The 15,597-nt window shown below is 40.5% G+C and overlaps 1 protein-coding gene and 1 pseudogene across 7 annotated transcripts in view; one reads left to right on the top strand and one right to left on the bottom strand.

The window, feature by feature from the left end:
* The window catches only part of LOC145351783 (rap guanine nucleotide exchange factor 6-like), a 360,268-nt gene that overhangs the window by 279,734 nt on the left and 64,937 nt on the right, over positions 1–15,597 (bottom strand). The gene's annotated exons all lie outside the window — the stretch shown is intronic.
* LOC145352057 (U2 spliceosomal RNA) lies at positions 14,564–14,704 on the top strand (annotated as a pseudogene).

The following is a 15,597-nucleotide window of genomic DNA, read 5'->3' as shown; positions in this document are numbered from 1 at the left end:
GGAGCATACTGGTTCCAGTTAGGAACCTAAAACTTAGATATTACCAGAGGCACATTCAAACTGATGTGAAATTAATAAGATTAGAGAAATGACTGGTTGCCTCAAAAACTAGCTTGGTAGAAATTAGTTTTGATTTATTGGGCACTGGGGAAAGGGAGAACTGGGTGGAAATTTAGGAGCAGGAGGTGGTCATTCAGTCCTACAAATCTGTTCTGCCATTCATTGAGATTATGGCTGATCTGATTATGTCTTCAACTTCACTTTCCTGTGTGTTCCCCCATAACCCTCTTCATAGGACAGTCCCACTATCCTGGAAACAAGTCTGATGAACCTTCATTGCACCTCCTCTATGGCAATAATATCTTTCCTAAAGTAAGGAGACTAAAACTGCACTAAGTACTCCAGGTGCAGTGTACCAAAGTCATGTATAATTGAAGCAACACTTTGCTACTCCTGTACTGAAACCCTCTTGTGTTAACATACCATAAGCTTTCCAAGTTCCTTGCTGACACCTGCGTGTTAGCTTTCAGTTACTTATTAACTAGGATACCCACGTCCTTTTTATATATCTACATTTCTAATCACTGTGTTTAAGAAGTACTCTGACCAAAATGGATAACCTCACGTTTCATATATATATTTCATCTATTTTGTTCTTGCCTACTCACAAAGTCCGTCCAAATCCCCTTGAAGCCACGGCATCTTCCTCATAATAATAAGACATTCTAGCTCTCCCTTTCCCCAGTATCCCATAAATAAAAACTTTTTTCTCTCACACCAGTTTTTGAGCCGCACAGTCATTTCTCTAACCTTATTAATTCCACATCAATTTGTATGTGCCTCAGGTAATATCTAAACTACTGGTGCCTACGTGGACCACACATTAGATCCTTCCCCCTCCTCTGCTTTCTTTTCAGTCCCAGGCAAAGAACAAAGAACAGTACAGCACAGGAAACAGGCCCTTCGGCCCTCCGCCCCTCCAAGCCCGTGCCACACATTGGTCCAACTAGACCATTCATTTGTATCCCCCCATTCCCAGGCTGCTCATGTGTCTATCGAGGCAATTCTTAAACAATGCCAGCGTGTCTGCCTCCACCACCCTACTTGGCAGCGCATTCCAGGCCCCCACCACCCTCTGCGTAAAAAACGTCCCCCTGATATTGGAGTTATACTTCGCCCCTCTCACCTTGAGCCTATGACCCCTCGTAATCATCACCTCCGACCTGGGAAAAAGCTTCCCACTATTCACCCTATCTATACCCTTCAGAATTTTGTACACCTCTATTAGGTCTCCCCTCATTCTCCATCTTTCCAGGGAGAAAGACCTCAGTCTATCCAATCTCTCCTCATAGCTAAGACCCTCCATACCAGGCAACATCCTGGTAAACCTTCTCTGCACTCTCTCTAAAGCCTCCACGTCCTTCTGGTAGTGCGGCGACCAGAACTGGACGCAGTACTCCAAATGTGGCCTAACCAGCGTTCTATACAGCTGCAACATCAGACTCCAGCTTTTATACTCAATACCCGGTCCTATAAAGGCAAGCATACCATATGCCTTCTTCACCACCTTCTCCGCCTGTGCTGCCACCTTCAGGGATTTGTGGACTTGCACACCTAGGTCCCTCTGTGTTTCTATACTCTTGATGGCCCTGCCATTTAATGCATAGCTCCCCCCTACATTAGTTCTTCCAAAATGCATCACCTCGCATTTATCTGGATTAAATTCCATCTGCCATTTCTCCGCCCAATTTTCCAGCCTATCTATATCCTGCTGTATCATCTGACTACGTTCATAGCTATCCGCAAGTCAAGATGTCCTGAACCCTGGGCAACAGAGAACATGGCCTTCTGGGCTCAGAGTCTGCTGCAGAGAATTGCACCTATCACTCTGACTTTGCTGTTTTTCACTACCACAACATTCCTATTTACTCACTCTACTGGAATGCCTTCCGGTGCTATGATCAGTTCGTTCATCCACCTGCCACCCCTGCTCTCATCCATATAAGCTACAAGAACATTGAACAATTTCAAGGACTGACGCTCCTTCATTTCTACCTTCTGCCGTATTCACAGTTATAATCCCCTGTCCCTAATCACTGACCAAATCAGATAACCCTATGCCCATCTGCCTGGTGAATCACAGTGTCTATACTTCAGTTCACCTATTCCAAGCCAAAGTTCCTCAAGCCACAGTGGTTGCCTCAGAACACACTGGTGCTCATCGACTCCGCACCTCAACATGTCACTTGCCCTAATATCTTTATTGTGTGTTCATTTATTTTGTAGCCACAGACCAATCCATTTGCCTTAAAAATTCACCATGTCTACCACCTACTTTTTCTCTTTGTGCACTTTTTAAGCTTGCTGGGCCGCAAAGCTCCCTGTTCCTTCACATTCTTTTTAAATTCACTGGGCCGCCTTGAACCTGAAATTACTTATTAAATAGATTCTGGAGTAACAGCTCCTGCACTACAAAATCCATACTATACTGCACATGAATTCATCCACTGTTCCATTATAGGATTTACCAGCCACACCACTCCCAACAGGAGAAAGTTGGTGATTAAGTGAAGCACCATTAAGGATAAGAAAAGCACCTGATATTAACTAGGATACAATGATAGAGATCCACATTGGATTTGAAATGTTAACTCCATTGCTATGTCTATAGATGCTGGCATACTTGCTGAATTTTTCCAGCACTTTGTTCTTATTTCAGATATGATGTGGGTATGCCGGCGTTGGACTGGCGTAAACACAGTATAAAGTCTGACAACACCAGGTTTTAGTCCAACCTATTTATTTGATAATATACTCACAAGCTTTCGGGGTTAGCCCCTTCGTCAGGTGAATGGAGAGTTCTGGTCTTGAACAGCAGGTTAGGTGTAAGGATTCGCATTCTAATCAGTAATCTCTAAACTGTCTGTGCTTTATATGCTCTGTCTGAGGCCAGAACTCTCCATTCACCTGACGAAGGGGCTAACCCCGAAAGCTTGTGAGTATATTATCAAATAAATAGGTTGGACTAAAACCTGGTGTTGTCAGACTTTTTACTTATTTCAGATACCCAGCACCTGCAATATTTTGCTTTTATTTCACTCTAAATCCATTGCTCCAATTGTTCCAATGTCAATCAATTATTTATACAGCATATTAAACATGATAAAACATCACAAGGCACTTCACAGATGTGTTATAAAGCAAAGTTAGACACCATGTAGCATGTGATGATGCTCAGGTAGGTGGCCAAAAGCTTGCTTAAAGTTCAAATCTGAACAATACCTTAAAGGAGAAAAGAGAGGTAAAGTTGGAGAAAGGAATAAGTGGGGAATTCCAGAGCTAAGGGCCTAGACAACTGAAGGTCCAGCAATTAGAATCGGAAATACTGAAGAGGCCAGAGTTAGAGTAATACATACAGTGATTGCAGAAATAAGAAGGGATGAGAACCTCCAGAGATTTGAAAACAAGTATGATACCTGTACCTGAAAACCAAGATGTGGGTATGCCGGCGTTGGACTGGCGTAAACACAGTAAAAAGTCTGACAACACCAGGTTTTAGTCCAACCTATTTATTTGATAATATTCTCACAAGCTTTCGAGGGGACAGCCTCTTCGTCAGGTGAATGGAGAGTTCTGGCCTCAGACAGAGCATATAAAGCACAGACTGTTTAGAGATTACTGATTAGAATGCGAATCCTTACACCTAACCTGCTGTTCAAGACCTGAAGTGACTGACAATGTGAGTGGAAGGAGCACTGATCACAGGTTACAGAGATGTGTATTGTCTCCAGACAGTACAGTAAGTGAGGTTTTGCAAACCCAGGCAAGTCACGGGGGTTACAGATAGTGCGACATGAACCCAAGATCCCTGTTGAGACCGTCCTCATGTGTGCGGAACTTGGCTATCAGTCTCTGTTCAGCGACTCTGCGCTGTCGTGTGTTGTGAAGGCCGCCTTGGAGAATGCTTACCCGAAGGTCAGAGGCTGAATGCCCATGACCACTGAAGTGTTCGCCAACAGGAAGGGAACAGTCTTGCCTGGTGATTGTCGAGCGATGTTCATTCATCCGTTGTCGTAGCGTCTGCATGGTCTCCCCAATGTACCATGCTTCGGGACATCCTTTCTTGCAACGTATCAGGTAGACAATGTTGGCCGAGTTGCAAGAGTATTTACCATGTACCTGGTGGATGGAATTCTCACGTGTGATGATGGTATCCATGTCGATGATCCGGCATGTCTTGCAGAGGTTGCTGTGGCAGGGTTGTGTGGTATTGTGGTCACTGTTCTCCTGAAGGCTGGGTAGTTTGCTGCGAACAATGGTCTGTTTGAGGTTGTGTGGTTGTCTGAAGGCAAGAAGTGGGGGTGTGGGGATAGCCCTGGCGAGATGTTCGTCTTCATCAATGATATGTTGAAGACTCCGGAGAAGATGTCGTAGCTTCTCCGCTCCGGGGAAGTACTGGACGACGAAGGGTACTCTGTCCACTGTGTCCCGTGTTTGCCTTCTGAGGAGATCGGTGCAGTTTTTTGCTGTGGCGCATCAACAAATTGCACCCTACCATCAAACTCACCATGGACTATTCCCCAGAATCAGTTGCATTCTTGGACACACGCATCTCCATTAAGTCTGGTCACCTCAGCACCTCACTGTACCGCAAGCCCACAGACAATCTCACAATGTTCCACTTCTCCAGTTTCCACCCTAAACATGTTAAAGAAGCCATTTCCTATGGACAAGCCCTCCGTATACACAAGATTTGCTCAGATGAGGAGGATCGTGACAGACACCTCCAGACCCTGAAAGATGCCCTCATAAGAACAGGATATGGTGCTCGACTCATAGATCGGCAGTTCCGATGCGCCACAATCCGCACCGATCTCCTCAGAAGGCAAACACGGGACACAGTGGACAGAGTACCCTTCGTCGTCCAGTACTTCCCCGGAGCGGAGAAGCTACGACATCTTCTCCGGAGTCTTCAACATATCATTGATGAAGACGAACATCTCGCCAGGGCTATCCCCACACCCCCACTTCTTGCCTTCAGACAACCACACAACCTCAAACAGACCATTGTTCGCAGCAAACTACCCAGCCTTCAGGAGAACAGTGACCACAATACCACACAACCCTGCCACAGCAACCTCTGCAAGACATGCCGGATCATCGACATGGATACCATCATCACACGTGAGAATTCCATCCACCAGGTACATGGTAAATACTCTTGCAACTCGGCCAACATTGTCTACCTGATACGTTGCAAGAAAGGATGTCCCGAAGCATGGTACATTGGGGAGACCATGCAGACGCTACGACAACGGATGAATGAACATCGCTCGACAATCACCAGGCAAGACTGTTCCCTTCCTGTTGGCGAACACTTCAGTGGTCATGGGCATTCAGCCTCTGACCTTCGGGTAAGCATTCTCCAAGGCGGCCTTCACGACACACGACAGCGCAGAGTCGCTGAACAGAGACTGATAGCCAAGTTCCGCACACATGAGGACGGTCTCAACAGGGATCTTGGGTTCATGTCGCACTATCTGTAACCCCCGTGACTTGCCTGGGTTTGCAAAACCTCACTTACTGTACTGTCTGGAGACAATACACATCTCTGTAACCTGTGATCAGTGCTCCTTCCACTCACATTGTCAGCCACTTCAGGTCTTGAACAGCAGGTTAGGTGTAAGGATTCGCATTCTAATCAGTAATCTCTAAACAGTCTGTGCTTTATATGCTCTGTCTGAGGCCAGAACTCTCCATTCACCTGACGAAGGGACTAACCCCGAAAGCTTGTGCGTTTACTATCAAATAAATCAGTTGGACTAAAACCTGGTGTTGTCAGACTTTTTACTGTGTTTACGCCAGTCCAACGCCGGCATACCCACATCATGACTACCATCAGATACTAGCAGAGTTTTGGGTGACTTCCAGTTTACAGACTGTCAAAAGTGGAAGATCCATTGAAATAGTTGAGGCTAAAGGTAACAGAGTCATAAATAAGGATTTCAGCAGATGAGCTAAAGCAGAGCAAAGTTACGGAGATGGAAATAGGCAATCTTAGTGATGGCAAAGGAATGTAGCCAGAACCTTCCTTCAAGGTCAAACATGTTTTTCGCTACTACAACATTCCTATTTACTCACTCTACTTGTTACCAAGGTTGCAAACAGTTCAGTTTAATCTTAGATAGTTACCAGAAGGAGAGGTAGAGCCAGTAGTTAAATTACATCTTCACCTTCTTGGTACTAAGTTCTAAGTTTTAGTATCAGTGAGTATTTTTAAGCTATAACTGTGTAACTTGATGATATTTTTTAGGACTCTGGAGATAAATCTGTTGCTATTGCTTGGGAAGCTGACAGACCACCAGTTTAGGTGGCTTCTTTTGAAATAATTAGGGAAAAAACATGGCGGTTAATGAGATTTGATTAAACCAAACAAAGAGCCAGATCACAAAACACATTAATAGCCCCCAACTTGCAACAATAGGCCCAGTATGAAAGCAGAAAGGATGGTGAAGGAAATTAATTAATGGCACATTTAGAAAATAAAAAGGTTATTAAAATATTATCGTGAAAGCACATGACACCTTGAACTATTCACCTGAAAACAGGAACCAATATCTTGACTAAACAAAAAAAAATGTAGAAACAGGCTTTAAATGTCTAGTCTAGATCTAATCTACTTGTAAGATATCAAATTTTGAAATAATTGGTGTCAATGGTTAGTTTAATTTATTTCTCGTCTGGCTAAAGCCTGACTGAACATAAATAAACTGAAGAATTGTTATAATTTAAACTTCACATTAAAAAGTAGTTAAACCCAAGCAAGGGAAACCACCAGCCTTCCAATAACTGAGAAAGGAGAACCATCAAAACAGGATGAGGTTTGATCACTTCTATTTAACTGTAATGTAGTTTTCATCAAAAACATATAGGATGTAAAGTTAAAATCTCTTTTGGCTGATTCAAATTTTCACTTCTGCTCTCTCAAAAGTCAGGTGCATTTTGCCTTCAAGTTCTAACCCTTCATTTTCAAGTCTGAACGTTTTTAAAAAATGGGGATCGGACAACTATTTGTGTCCTCACCCAATGTCCACATAAAACACATTGCACAACTGGTCACTGGATAATGATCATAATAATATGATTTTACTTTTCCCTCCCAAGTCCAATGAGACCAACTTTAATTGGACAGAAATGATGATGCTATTGATGTCTAATTTCACATTTCAGGGATTGAACTTGAGGTTTTGCTACTATGTTGTTCATAGTATCCTGGCATGTGGGATAGAAGTCAAAGAAAAAACAGTTTAAATAGCTTGACAGTTTAAATAGCTGGATTGGAATGAAGGAAAAACTTTTTTGAATAGTGGTCTCCTTCCTTGGTTTCCCTCATCACTGACTTCAATTGAAAACAGTACTGCAAACATTAATCCTCTATTATGCTCCTGCTCAAAGGCCAACTGACTACCACTTGGTGGAATGTGAATGGATCACACCCACAATAGCCACTCAGCTCCACAGACCATACGCCATATGCCAACACGTTATAAGACATTTCATGTTTAAAATATCTCAGCCTTATGCTTTGGGTATAACTGTCCCACAAGGAATAAAAAAAAAACAGAAGATGTCACCACAGGAAAGGAAAGTATATTAAATCTTTATCAATTGTATGTCCAATTTAGGTCAGCACATTATATGAACAATATCAAAACTAATGGAGTCTTGCTCAGGAGCAGGAAATACTCTGAAGTGCTGTGAGTGGCCATCTTGCCACTCCCTTCTACAGTGCTTCTCTTCATGCCCAATGAAGGTTGGGCATGTTTCCCAAACCGATGGGATAAAATATTACATTTGTTTTTGGTCCTAAGTGAAATAAAATTTGGCAAAACATCTTAAAGATTCAGGACAAAAACATATGCTGCAATTTGGTATTAAATTGCCAATCCCACGCAGTGAATTTATGGAAACGTTACTTTACTGCAATAAGGTCTCAGATGATCCAAGAGTTATGGTTCATAACTGCAGGGAGCCCATCAACGAATAATCAAGATGTTATACTTCACGAAGCAGTACTTGATGCAGTTTGTGGAGAGTTGATGCTGTCTCTCACCTGTGATGCATTTGCCCAGAACGTGCTTGATGCACAATGTTCAGCACAAATGTACAGCTTGCTTATATAAAATGCAGACAAAACATTATCTGGAAGCACTTTATGATAGTTACTAAGTGACAAGTGTTGAAGGGTTCAAATCAGGAAGAAAAACAAGCCCAAAATTTGCACTGAAAATAGAACATTTTATATCAGGCTATGAGAACAATATTCGGCGACATCAGTATTGAGAAGGCAGTTCTGATAAAAAAAAGTTAAATGATCCTTCAAGCAAGTACACTGTACTGAAAATTGAATGCAGCAAGGTATTAATCACATAATTATGTTCTTTATTTTTGGAGCCAAAACACGATTAAAATCAGTCAGACAACAATGGAATTTCCTCCTCCCATCACTTAACAAATAACTGCAAATAGTTATTTGTGTTTACAGAAGGGGAAAAAATCCTTTCAGACCAACTTAACTGTTCTAAGTTAACAGCTTCCTTTTTAAAATAAACAATTTGAGCTAAAAGCAATAAATGACACACAGAATATGAAATCTCCCAGATTTTTCTTTGAACCTCTTTCGGAAGGATTGACCTCATGCATGGCAGGCACTGGCAGAATTCCAGTATCTCGCCCACATAACAGCTATTTTACTGCAAGTTTAGAAAGCAAGTTGACGGAATGTTCATTTTTCAGCAAAAGTTACAGGCGTAAAGGAACAGGAGCTTATTTACTTCCTCAAGGCCATTTCATTATCCAATTAGATCATGGCTGCTCTGCACTTCAACTCCACATACCAGGTATTGAGACGTCACCCCCTCCTCCCCAAAGAAACTACATACTTTTGTTTTTTTTATATCACTTAATTAACTCCACAGTGTTTGATGTATAATTGCAAAGATACCTTTTAGTAAATTAATTAGTAAATTAAAGGCTGTGACCTCCATAGAGACAGAAGACCAATCCACAACCAAACACTCCCATAGTGAGAATGAATCAGTCTGGAAATAGGAGCTGGAAATACTATGTTCTGAAGTGGCCATCCTACCACTCCCATATGTTATTTCAATCCACACACTGTTTCCTGTTCTTTCGTAAGTAAAATTATACATTTCTGTTTTGTTACATAGCATAATCAAGCAAGGAAAGATGTTCACTCAATGTATAAGTTTGATTATGTACAAGATGTTCAGGACAGTATTAAATTTATGATTCACATTGACTTTATCTAGAAAAGCTTGTATTAATCCTTCCATTGAACCAAATTAAGAATGTATTATTTCCAACAGTTAGAACAGCCATAACATGTAACAAAGGTAAAATTTAGTATTGGAATACTTGCTTAAATGCTTTGTTTATAGCAGTTTAATCCCTATGAGCCATTACACGTAATCTCAAAGTTGAATAAACAATGAATATAATTATTTTGATATCAACTGAAGTTTGTTATCTTCAGATGTGAAGCCAGGCTCACCTTTGGTACTTTGATTTTTTTGACTGGTTAGACTTGTAAAAATCATAAAACTAAAATGAGTTTGCATTATGGTATCTAGTTGATTGTTTGATATGCTTGTACTTTTATGAGCAATTGCATCTGTGTATCAAATCAAAGACCATTCCCTTATGCTATTTCAACCTATGTTGTATCTCCTGTTCTGTTTTAGGCAAACACAACACGTCATCATTCCCCCACCCAGCCACCCCAGTTGGAGGCACATAGAGCCGATTACCTTTTAAACTCAAGGATTCTGAATCTATACGTGACCAGGAATTAAAGCTAATTCCCTCCTGACTCTTATGGTTGAGCAACTCAACATCTTACCCTTTGTTTACAACAATTTAATCCTTATGATTCATTGCATGTAGTCTCAACAGTGAATAATAAAGTTTGTTATCTTTAGATTATGTGAAGCTGGGCTCACCTTTGGATCTTAGGTTTTGTATTATTGTTTTATTATTGTATTGTATTATTGCTTACATGAGCAATTGGACTCATGTATTAAATCAAGGAGTCTTTGGAAAAACAGAATTGAGGAAGCAGAGTGCAGAAAAGTCTCTTTTTATCTTTTCCCTTTCCATTTCCTAGGTCTCTGATGCAAAGTTTTTTTTCTCACTACCCTTCCTACCAGAAACTGGACTGTTGAACTCTCATACACATTCATATGAAGCGACATTAAGCATGCAAGGGGTGCATGGCCCACCACGTGACTAAAGCATTGCATGAAATTATACTGTATTATGTCCCCTTTAACTTGCACTACTGGATTTTTTTCTTGCTATTTGTCCTCACAAAAGGGGTGAGAATTCCATTCAACAGCCTATAATCTGCCGTCAATTATAAGAAAAACATAGAAGTTGGAGGCTCAGAAATTGTTATGTAGCAGTATTTAATTTCTGTACTAAAGACATTTATAGAATTTTCTGACAAAAACTTCCAAGGGAGTAATTTTAGTACCAAGTGGTTCATGGAGAAAAGACCTGCACTTACATTACACCTCATACAACTTCTGGACAACCCAAAGCACTTTGCAACAACTTGCCAGCATCCTTAACATAAAGATCCAAGACACTTCACAGGAACATTATAAAACAAAATATGACATTGAGCTACATAGAGGTATTACATCAGATGACCAGAAGCTTGTCCACAGAGTTGGACTGTCTTAAAGCAGGAAAGCAAGAGAGAGGGTCGGAAAAGTATCAGAAGGGAATGCCAGACCTTGGGACCTAAGCAACCAAAGGCACCACCATTAATGAAGGAGCATTAATTGGGGATGTACAAGACGCCAAAATTAAGTACTCTTGAAATGTAGTCACTGTTGTACTGTATGTAAAGGTTGAAGTTGGAAAAACAAGATACTCCAAGTTTGTGGCAACATTATTAGTCTTTAAAACAGTCACTGCTGGGTTTGTTTTAGAAACTGTATTTCCAAAAAATGAATTGAAAACAGATCATGACACTAAAGCTTTGGAACAGCAGACGTGCTCCCAAAGAATTCCCATATCATGTACCAACAAACCACATCTATTTCACCATTTACTGTTTCAGTGTTTCGTCCAATGAGGAGGAATTTTAATGAGCACGAATTAACCATTTATGCTTCTATTTATATTCAAAACATCCTATATGTGGTGTGTCTTAAATTTGATTTTACAGGTATTCATAGGGATATTTAGTTCAATAAAATAACTACCAGCAAGAACAAGCACAGTCATCACTTCCAAATTCCACTCCAAGTCAAAGAACATCTATCTTGACCGGGCATGTAGAGGATTCTTCACCATCATTAGGCTAATATTCTGGAATCTCTGACCTAACACCATTACTTCCAGGATTTCAACAGTTCAAAACAACCCACCACCTTCTCAGAGTAACTCAAGATGAGCAATACATTCAGCCATGTTTATGCTGCATTTCAGATAACAAATATAAATGTCCTTTCTTTACACCAAGTACATCAATTTAATACCATTTATTCTACTACAATAAAATTGTACAAAAATAATTTTCTCATATTAAATGGTTCAAAACTGAAGATGAGTTGTTAATGTTTATAGCACAACCTAGTGGTAACAACCTGCAGAGTTCCAGTGTGTGCAACAAAATTCAATTAACTGGATTTATCAAGATCAGTCTATCCCAACAAGGCCCTTCAGTATCTCAAGCTTTTTTTTAAACCATTCAATTAGATCACAACTACTATATAACTCAACTCCACTTACTCATCTTGGCTCCGTGTTTCTTAAAAATGTAACTGATCCATCACGCAATCTGTTGGGGACAGAATTCCAATTTTCCATTACCTTCTTATGATAAGTTCTTCTGGACGTCGGTTCTAAATGTCGTTCTAATTTTTAAAAATCCCATTGCCTGGATGCCCCCACCAAGGGAAGTAATTTCTTTATACCTATCCTATCAAACCATTTCATAATTTTAAAAGATTTTGAATAGATCATACTTCAACCTTAAACACCCAAAGTCACAAGTCAAGGTACTGCGGATGTTAAAAATCAGGAAAACAAGCAGAAAATGCTTGCTATGTTCAGTTGACCTGGAAACATCTGCGGAAACAGAATGAATGTTTCAAGTTGTGACTTTCATCCAAGTTTATGCAAACTGTCCTCATAATCGAGACCTTTAAGGCTTATACCATTCAGTTGTATCTGGGCTGCATTGCCATCAAAGGTCAAGACTACATTTTGTAGTTATTAACAGTGAATGAGTTTTAAGTGATTAATGTACAAGAACACTCAAATCCTTTCACTTTCCCAGAACCTTTGTATCTAACAATTAAAATATATTCTAATTTGTCTTTCTCAGATCCTCAAACATAATTCCAAACGCCAGGTTTGCCTACTCAGTCTGCCAATTGGCTCTATTTCTGTCTATGCAACTCAATGCCTCTGAAATTAGTTTAATCTATAGACTCCATTCCTTTTTCAAATTATTAACTTGTATCATAAAACACTGAGCCTCAATACAAAATCTTTGGAGAAGACTGCTGATCACATCCAGTTAGTTAGAGAATATCAACTGTCCTTACACTCATTCAGCAAAGTTCCTTCTGGAAGTCCATACTGATAATACACATATCCATTATGCCAGTGGTTTCCTCAAAAAATTAAGCAAGATTAGTCAAACATTACATATCCTTCACAAATACATGCTGAATCTCTGATCTCATTCTTGTCCAAATGCCTCCTTTCTCTTGTCTCTGATTACATACTCCAGTAATTCTGTCACAACTGATGTAAAACTGTAGTATCCTGTTTTCTCCCTCCTCTTCATAAAGCCACTCTCTCGCACTTGGCTGTGAACAATTAAACAACTTTCATGATTACAAATTCTGACCTGATCATTTGCATTTGGGATTGTTTGGCTCTGAAATTAAAGCATGCTGCATTTGCTGTTCATTTTTCTTATAGTGCTGTATTGTAGCATTACCTCATTTTCAAATACACCTGCTGCTGTCCCTGGCATACTCCCCCACTCCACTGATGGTAATGGTAAAATGATGGATATGTCAACATGAAATTCTGATGGAATACATTTCTATTGATGCTGATGACCTACAGAATCTCACTCTAAACCTAACTCCCTCTATATTATAGCTATACTGTTTCCATAACAAAACCAACAGCCTCCTAAGTATTATTCCAAATTGAAAGCACATAAGATATGTGACTGCAAATTCACAGCCAATATTTTGTTCATCATCTTGGGAAAAGGAATAAAACATTTCCAACAGGCAGCAGCAGAAGTATTAGGAGTTATGGTTAAGTTACGAAAACTTGAAATAGAATTAATACATTAGCTCCAAAGCAGTTACTTTTTTTTGTCACTGTTTATAGTGAGGAACATTAATGCAGGGACTGATTAATCCTGCATTCCCAGTATCAATACCAAGGAATTCCAGTTCAGAGAGTAACATGGATAGATGTAGAATGCAGCTTCCTTTATACTCTGAACTTTGGACCAGGACCCTCATACTGCACCAATCTGACATTTTTCTATTTCCCACAGAGGCTGTTCTCAAGCCTCTCTGATGTAGACAATGTAATGTTGAATTACAGCATTTTTAGACTGTGAGAACAACACAATTTAAAAAATGCCCAAACTTATTTCATATTGATGAAATTATTATTTAAAAATGTATATTCATTTTATACGGCATATTAAGAAATTGTGAGAGCTACTAAAGTCCAAAGATGTGCGAGTTATGTGGATTGGCCATGCTAAATTGCCCGTGTCAGGGGAACTTGCTAGGATGAATGCATTGGGGTTATGAGAGAATAGGGCTGTGAGGGATTGTGGTCAGTGCAGTCTCGATGGCATGAATGGCCTCCTTCTGCACTCTAGGATTCTATGATTCTACTTTTCCAGTAAGCACTGGGAAGGATTTAAGCAGTTAATTTCATTTTTTGTGCTCACTTCCTATAATGCAACCATTTTTAGAACAAGTATATTTTAATATTTTATATCTGCACCCCTGACTACACAGAAAATCTCATTATAGCTCATGCTATGTTAGGAACTCAGTATTCCATCAATCCAATTTCAGTTTTCTATCACCAAAGAGAACAAGAACAGAATATTCCCAAGTTATGAATGTTGCAACTGGTTCAGCATATTTAGATTCTAATTGGTTACATTTTGCATTCCTGTTACGCTTTTCATGGAAACTATGTTTAATAATTGATTAACATTTAGCACTAACCTTGGATTAAAAAGGTAGATAAAATTCCAAAATAGAGTTATTTAACCGTAAAATGCTCCCGCCTTCCCCACTGCAATCACTGAGTATTACCTTAATTACTGTTCTCTTGATTCAAAGAATGACAACATGTGGTGACGGGTGCAGCATGAAGTCAGGCAGGCCAAGACGGTTTCAGATTTGATACTAGGGTGTGCTAAAGCAGTGGTGGTAATTATATATCATGGTAAAAGTTGAATTTACTATCCTACGCTTCTCGGCCTTTTGGCTAAGATCAAGTGTAGTATCGACATGCTGCACTTGATTGAAGTCATTAGGTTACGTTTCAGCTTCACTTGAAGCAATTTTTTAAAGTGGCATCTCGGCCTTTTGGCTAAGATGCACATTAGATCAAGCCTTGGGGGAGGAGCTACACCTACTCCAATCAGCTTGGATCATGTAGATCAAGCCCAAGACAGGTGGTGAGAGCCCTGTCTTGTTTTATTCCGCAGGTGGAGGTCCACCTCGTGTCAAACGAGGGGCATGCACATGGTGGGTCGTGCGTGGGCTGCTCTTGGAAGTTCCGGGAGTGGCCTAGTACTTCGTGTCGGTGTGTGTGCTTGATCCTGGACCGGTAGACGGGCACCGCAACAGCTTGGTGACTAGCACTGCTAGCTGTGTAGATACATGGATTTGGGCCTGCGTCTGTGGGAGTTTGCGCATTCTCCCTGTGGTTGCGTGGGTTTCCTCCGGGCGCTCCGGTTTCCTCCCACACCCCAAAGATGTGCTCTTAGGCTGATTGGTTTTACTAAATTGACACTATTCTCCCCTGAATCTGGCTAAGTTAGGGGTTCCATTTGTAGACATGCAGGGTAGAATAGGTGTAGGGTGATGCGGCGGCACGGGCTCGTTGGGCCGAAGGGCCTGTTTCCCGTGCTGGGTTGTTCTTTGTCAGCTTGGATCGGGAATGTCCCAACTTGTTGGGACTCTGAGTTGGCTTTAATTTGACCTGATTGGATTGGAATAAAGTAAACAAAAGAAAAACAGAAGAATAAAAAAACACATCTGAGACCGTTGATTGCTCTGTCTCTGTAGTGGAGGAGGTTAAAGTACTAGGTTGAGCAAAGGCACAGAGATATGAAGATGATGAGTTTTTTTTCTTAAATTATGCTCACAGCCTTGGGTGATGTCATTGTTAGGAGGAAGGAAAGAAATTCTGTGGGCAGCTCAGGTGACACGGATTTCATTTTCAGTTTCCATTTGGAGCTATAGGTTTGAGGTTTTAGTTTTAGAAGGGACAACA

The sequence above is a fragment of the Carcharhinus amblyrhynchos genome, chromosome 13, assembly GCF_965287045.1.
Source record: "Carcharhinus amblyrhynchos chromosome 13, sCarAmb.v2.hapA, whole genome shotgun sequence".
NCBI classification, from domain to species: domain Eukaryota; kingdom Metazoa; phylum Chordata; class Chondrichthyes; order Carcharhiniformes; family Carcharhinidae; genus Carcharhinus; species Carcharhinus amblyrhynchos.
This window is presented reverse-complemented; position numbering and strand designations above follow the sequence as displayed.